Below are 8,016 nucleotides of genomic sequence, written 5' to 3' on the forward strand. Positions count from 1 at the left end.
TCATCGTATTACACATTATTCTTTATTATTATTATTATTATTATTATTATTATTATTATTATTATTCATGTTAATATTATAAGGTTGACTAGTATAATTATTGCTATTATCATTATTAAATTGTTATTTTACTATCATTATTGTTGTATTATCATCACTCATTAGCATAGTATGTTCGTTTTATTTTATTGATTAATTTACTTACTTATCATTTTAATGTCATATGTTCCTTTTTTACTCGTTACTATATTACTTTATTGTGCTAGTATTTTTGTCAAGTGTTGTATTTAAACGTATTTATCCGTTTTTATACCATACCCAAATAAACTAAATATATATCATTTTAAATGTTACATTAACTTTTTTACTCGATGCATAAAAAGGAAAATTTCCAAATTAAGGCAATGTACCGTTTTTAGAGATTCGAAAAGGTTGTGCCCTAACTTACGGGGTTCGACTTTCTTTTTGAACCTAGATAACAGAACATTCCTTTTAAAATTAAAACATATGAGAATTAAATAGTAATTTAAATAAAGGGCAAGCTTATTTTCGAGGATTCGAGATGTCGTATCCTAACTTACGAGATATGACCTTTTGTTACCTTAAGATAAGAGAGTCTTTTACATACATTTTGATTTACTCAAGTGATTTTAATTAAAAATAACATGATGCAAAGTGGGGTCGCGTTTTAAATTCTCTTCAAATTTTTAATTTTCGATACTAGGACCTTGAGTAATCAATTAGGTACTAATTTTGGGCGTAACGAGGGTGCTAATCCTTCCTCGTACGTAACCGACTCCCGAACCCGTTTTCTGGATTGTGTAGACCAAGAATCATCATTTTAGTAAATTTAAACTTTTATTAAAATGATTGAATTACGAGGTGATCCGATCACACCTAAATAAAAAGGATTGGTGGCGACTCCCATTTTCATTTGTTTTAAAACCAAAATTCGATTTCAAAAGTCAATTTAAAAAAAAAGGTTTCGACAGCTTGGCGACTCCACTGAGAAAATTTCATCATAAGAAAGTCAAACTACGAGTTGATTACTTTTTGGTCTTTTTGCCTAAAATTGATGATTTGGTTTAAATTTACGATCCTTTTATTGCATTTTATCTTTCATGTTTTGGATATCTCGGGTTGTATAGCGATTTAATATATCTTGTTTTATTGATTCAAAAGTCTCTTTTTGTGTGTTTTCTGCATATTTCATTGCATAACTATTTGATTTTGCCTTTTCTAAGTGGGAGTGAGAAACTATTCCTTCGTGAGGATCACCTCCGTATAGGATAGTGGATCACTTTCGGGATACATCCGTACCTATGTCTTCATGAGATTTTCATTTCCGTATAGCCATAAGGAAATGTATTCTCTTGAACTAAACTCGGTCCGTATGAGCCTATAATAGGTGAGGATCGAGGAATCTGTTGGTTCAAGTACCCTTACTTTAGAACCGAACCACATATAATGAACCCTAAAAGCCTACCCTAGGTAGAACCACACCAAACTCCTAATGGTCACCCGAATAGGTGCTCTATTTATTATTTCATGCTTGTTTTAAATTCTAGTTTTATATGAAATGTACTGACTTGTTTTGTTTTGTTTGACTGTGATTGCTTTGCATTTTCATCATAGAAAAGGGTGTTGATTCGCGTTCAGTTGCTAAATAGAATAACTTGTCATGGAAAAGGGATTTCTTGATAAAGTGGAAGACAATGCGGTCGTCCGGATATGGTCTAAGAAGACACAATAAGAGAAATGTGACAGCCTAACAGAGGGATATATGTCAGACTTATGAGATTTCACTCGCATCAGTGTGACTCAGAATAATCTCCAAGAGTTGAAAGAAGTATGAGACCAATGGAGTGACGAAACCAAGCAGCTATTTTACTGTAGTTATTTACTCGATGTCAAAGTAGATAAGCACTTGTTTCGAGCTCTCACCTAATATTGGAATCCCTCATATAGCTGCTTCACTTTTGGGAAGGTAGCTTTGGTGCCCACCTTAGAAGAGTACACAAATCTGCTCCGTTGCCCGAGAATCCAAGACGACAAAGCTTATTCTAAAGCCGCCAACGTCTTGACTTTCTTAAAGAAGCTAATTAGTATTACGGGGATGAGTGAGTAATGAATCGCGGCCCGGATTAAACAAAAAGGAGATGGTAAATGCATCGATTGGAAAAGTTTGCGGGATTTGATCTTGGCACATCCAGATACGAAGAAAAAGGTTGATGTCTTCGCCTTGAGTATTTACGGGTTGGTCATCTTCCCCAAAGCGCTAGGACACATAGATGATGTAGTTTCAGATCTATTTGACCGGCTTGACAAAAGGGTCACTCCTGTCCTGGTAATTTTGGCCGAAACTTTCAGATCTTTGAGTGCATGCTGTAGAGCGGGTGAATGAAGATTTATCGAATATGCATACAACTCTTGCTAGTCTGGTTTCACAGCCACTTTTGGAAGGTAGAAAATGTCTTTTAACGAGTATTCTCCGAGAACTACTCTCCGTTGAAAGAACTCGTAGCTACTCCAAGGCAAGACGACATTTTGGAGGAAAAATGGATGACAATTCTCCAGAGTCTCCAAGAAGAAGACATTGAATGGAGGGCTCCCTAAATGATCCTTGATGAGATTTTGTACGATGTGGAGATTTCGATTGGGTCTCTCTACTCGGGATATGGGGAGCTATTGGATACACCCATCTACTTGTATTGAGTCAGTATAGATCGAGACAGTTCATACCGACAACTCAAGGGTTGGCTTAATGTGAGTTTGTGTACAAAGGTGATAATTACAAGAAGAAGGTTCGTGAAATATCGAACGCTTGGAACCAAATTCTATCATCTATAGTATCCAAACCAAGGAGTGAGTGGCTCTTGATGCACGGGATGCGATCAACTACCTGTTTATTATTTATTTAGTCAATTTGGTGATAAAAAATACACTTACTTTAGAATATTATGACTATTATATTCTCGCAATTAAATATTCAGTTTTACAAGTCTTATTACTTAAATATCTTAAATAAATTTTTAAGTAACATAAATCTTTACTGTTTATAAGAAGATAATTCAACCCAAAATTGCCTGACTCTGTAAAAAAATCTTCTCAAATTAACTGATATTCTAGAGCTTCGAAGACATTACAAAGTAAAAATGGAAAGGATAGACAAAATGATTTGGATGGTCGATTGAGTGTGGTGTGATGTGTTTAGTTTATTTTTTGTATCACGCTACAATGTCTAATCTCACCGCCACCGCTATTTTTATGCCAACCTCAGGTAAATGCACTGTCCATCTAAACTCCACCCTTAATCATCCTACCATCAATTCAAAAATTAAAAATTAGAAATCAAAGAGTAAAATTTTCTAATTTCGAAAATTGATAAAAAAAAACTATTTAAATTAAAAAGATTGGGAGATTCTTCGAGTCTTTCGCCAATTAAATGCTGTCAAAGGCATTGATTGCATTGTGTGTTTTGGGCTGGACCAATATGACATGTTTGTGTTTTGTGTTCAGTGTTTCAAGCACATTTTATCTTCACATGGGGGAGGCTCCCATGTTTTAAAATTTAAACAGATTATTATTTTATCAAAAAGGAAAATCCAAATTAAATCTCGAATAGGCCGATCTACACTTTATGAAAAGATTGTGTTGCAGGTTAAGATTTTTGTTTATAATAATTTTATGAATACTAATATAATAAAAAGTGTAATATTTTTAAGGGAATAAACGTAGGATGGTTTGAATTGATTGTGTATTTACCTGTAATTAACATAAAAATAATGATGGCGGTGAAATGTAATATTGTAGCGTGAGACAAAAAATAAACTAAACGCATTGCACCCAAATTCACTTTTCAAATTTGAGATTTTGTTTTTTCAAAATTAGATTTTAATATTAAAACTTTTAAATAAAATCGAGTGTAAGACAAAAAAAAAATACCCCACCACATGGCATTATTGCCACAAGAGAGTCGTAAGAATCAGTCAAACACGTGCTATATTAGTATAGTGACAGAGTCAATGACTGGATTTTATAGACAAATAAAGATTCATAATATGTGTGAACTTTTGAAGCCAAATACAAAAGTTTAAGTCCACAAGTTTGAAACAGGGGATAAAGTTTTTTTCTATAATAAAAATAATTATTAATATACATTCACATTTAAATTGGATAATTTATATTTTAGTACTTAAATCTTTTTAACCTAATTGATACTTGAATATGAAAAGTATTAATTAATTAAGGATGTATTTGATAAACTAAAAAATTAAATACTAATTTTATATTACAAAATTGTTTGATATAAAATTAAGAGCTGAATAAATCTTGATTTTGAAAATTCATTATTTCATAATTTTATTCTTATTAATATGATATTATTTATTTTGCTTTTGATAAAAGTTAAACATAATATTTTAATTTTAATTTTAATTTTTAATGAAATGAGGAAATAATTTATTTCAAAAATAAGACTTTGAAAAATAAAATCAACTTAATAGTTTCAACATATGTTATCTACTTATTATATTCAACAATTTTCTATTAAGTAAATAAGTTAATATGGTTGTCAAGCACAACTTAAAAAAGGGTAAACTATACAATTAGTCACCAAACTATTAGTGTGTTTCGTTTTAGTCACTAAACTAAAACTTTCAATTTCATCATTAACGTTTTAGATTATTAATGTTTTGGTTACTCTCGTTAAAGGGTTAATGGAAATGATGATGTGGCCTTTTTCTAATTAGTATAGTAAAACATTTAGTCTTCAATGCCAATATATACCAAAGCAAATATAATGGCATGTAAGTGCATCATACGATATCTTGAAGAAAATATCTTGGTAGGTAATCGTATCATTGGATAAATAAAAGTATAGACCAATACAATTAATAGAATAACCAATTTCCAATTTCATAACATAGTTCAATTCACATCTCATCATTCTCGAATTCAATATCAGTTCATTATTTTATCATATAACATAACAAAATACAACTCAATTTCAAACCAATTTCCTATATCAGTTAAGTCATACAACTTTCTATTCTATTCAATTTAGTCTCTGTCTCGATATTCAATTTCAGTCATAGCATTTCAACTCAATAACCATTAAGAACTCACTTCAATATTATATAGTGCAAAATGTCATTAATATGCAATAACTAGAATAGTCTCGGGTCATAGAGATACAAACCAAAAGCTCGCGTCACTTGTCGTCCACTCTATGATGCGGAATCCCGGATCTAGACACAAGAGAAACACAAATTAGAAATAAAACGAGAATAAATAAAATTAGTTAAATAATAATAATAATAATAATAATAAGGATAGATTTGCCCTATGGAACCCTTGGTTAACTTGTAACCAAAAAACGCCAATGATTGAGCGGCTTCCTACGAAACCCCTAGAAGAAGAACCTCTAGAAACACCGATGAACGGGAAAGAAATTTGAATATTTGTAACTCCGAAATACCCTCGAAAATAGCAAACTCCAAACTAAATAGCAAGAGAAGAATCACTCTACTCTAAAAAATTTGCCTCATACAAATTTGGAAGAAAACAAATACTCTCTTTTTTATCCCCCCCTAATGTGTAGAAAGCAAGCCTATTTATAGGCAAATTACAAGAGTAATTGAATCCTAATAAAACTCTTTCAAGAGTAATTGAATCCTAATAAAACTCTTTAAAATTATCTAAGAAAATAAATAAATAATAACCTAACCAATAAAATTACTTAACTCATAAGTGATGTGTCCCAACCAATGAGAATTAAGTAAATAATAATAATAAGATACATAAAAGATTAATCCACCAATTTATGGGCTTTCACTATTCTAAGATTGGTCCAGTGAATTGCATTCCCGTATTTGTCAACGTCACGAACATAATGACTTAAATTTGTAGCAACAAAGTCTTGGACAAAAGCATTCATCTTTGATTTTAATTGTCGTGCCTTGCTTCGAGTGATTGGACCACTAGGAAAAACAACCCCTTGAGTGTCACCTCCGTGGCTCGTATCATTCTCCCCCTCTTCAAGAAGATTTGTCTTCGAATCTAGACCTACATCAAATTCAAAAGGAGAAAGATCAGAAACATTGAAAGTAGCACTAACACTATACTCACCAGGAAGATCAATGCGATAAGCATTGTCATTTATTTTCTCGAGTACTTGGAATGGTCCATCCCCTCGTGCATCAAGTTTATTCTTTCTCTTAGAAGGAAATCGTTCCTTCCTCATATGTACCCATACCCAATCTCTAGGTTCAAACAAGACTTGCTTTCGCCCTTTATTAGCTCGATGTGCATTGGACTCATTCTTTTTCTCAATGGCTTTACGAGCCTTCTCATGGACCTCTTTCACTAAATCAGCTTTCCTTTCACCATCTAAATTAGCAATCTCATTCAAAGGTAAAGGAAGCACATCTAAAACAGTAAGTGGATTAAAGCCATATACAATCTCAAAAGGAGTAAAACCTGTGGAAGAATGAACAGAACAATTATAAGCAAACTCAACATAGGGTATCCATTCTTCCCAAGATTTAACATTCTTACCTATTATGGCTCTAAGCAAAGATCCCAAAACTTGATTTACCACCTCGGTTTAACCATCAGTTTGAGGGTGGCATGTAGTAGAGTAAAGTAGTTTAGTACCTAACTTACCCCATAACACCTTCCAAAAGTGACTAAGAAATTTTGCATCTCTATCGGAAACGATAGTCCTTGGGATTCCATGTAATCTCACAACTTTACGAAAAAAATAGATCGGCAACATGGGCTGCATCATCAGTCTTATGGCATGGAATGAAATGAGCCATTTTAGAAAATCGACCCACAACCACAAATATGCTAGCTCGTCCACGCTTTGTCCTTGGTAAACCTATTACAAAATCCATTGAAATGTCAGTCCAAGGTGAATTAGGAACAGGAAGAGGAGTATATAGACCATGAGGCATCACAGTGGATTTAGCTTGTTTACAAGTAATGTAAGTAGAGCAAATTTTCTCAACAAGTTTTCATATATTAGGCTAATAAAAATGCTCATGTAAAACATCATAAGTCTTAGTGACTCCAAAATGACCCATAAGACCACCACTATGAGCCTCTGAACCAACAATTCTCGCATTGAACACTTTGGTAAGCATAGTCTATTATTTTGAAAAAGATAGCCATCATGCTTATAAAATTTGTGAAATGCACCATGTTCACATGTGTCATAAATGCTTGCAAAATCAGAATCAGTGGCATATAAATATTTGAAATACTCAAAACCTAATAACTTAGTATGCAAAGTACTAAGTAAAGTGTACCTCCTTGATAGAGCATCGGCCACAATATTATCTTTACCTTTCTTATACCTTATAACATAAGGAAAAGATTTAATGAATTCAACCCGCCTCGCATGTCGCTTGTTCAACTTACCTTGTCCCTTTAAGTGCTTAAGTGATTCATGGTCAATGTGAATCACAAACTCCTTTGGTAAAAGGTAATGTTGCCAAACTTCTAATGCCCTTACCAAGGCATACAACTCTTTATCATAGGTCGAATAGTTCAAATGTGCTCCACCAAGTTTCTCACTAAAGTAGGCTAGTGGTTTACTATCTTACATGAGGACGGCACCTATACCTACACCAGAAGCATCACATTCAATCTCAAAGGTCTTTTCAAAATTAGGTAAAATAAGAATAGGAGCATTACACAATTTATCTTTAAGTTCATTAAATGCTAATTCTTGCTTATCTGTCCAATGAAAAGATACATCCTTTTTAATAAGTGCAGTCAAAGGCGAAGCAATTGTGGAAAAGTTACGAACAAACCTGTGGTAGAAACCAGCTAACCTAAGGAAAGACCTTACCTCAGAAACAGTTTTAGGGATAGGCCATTCTTTAATTGCCTTTACCTTCTCCTCATCCACATGGATTCTTGTAGAACTTATCACAAAACCCAAAAAAACAAGCTTATCCATACAAAAGGTGCAGTTTTCAAGACTAGCAAAGAGTCGTTCATGCCTTA

The sequence above is a fragment of the Gossypium raimondii genome, chromosome 7 (genome assembly GCF_025698545.1).
Source record: "Gossypium raimondii isolate GPD5lz chromosome 7, ASM2569854v1, whole genome shotgun sequence".
Lineage (NCBI taxonomy): Eukaryota > Viridiplantae > Streptophyta > Magnoliopsida > Malvales > Malvaceae > Gossypium > Gossypium raimondii.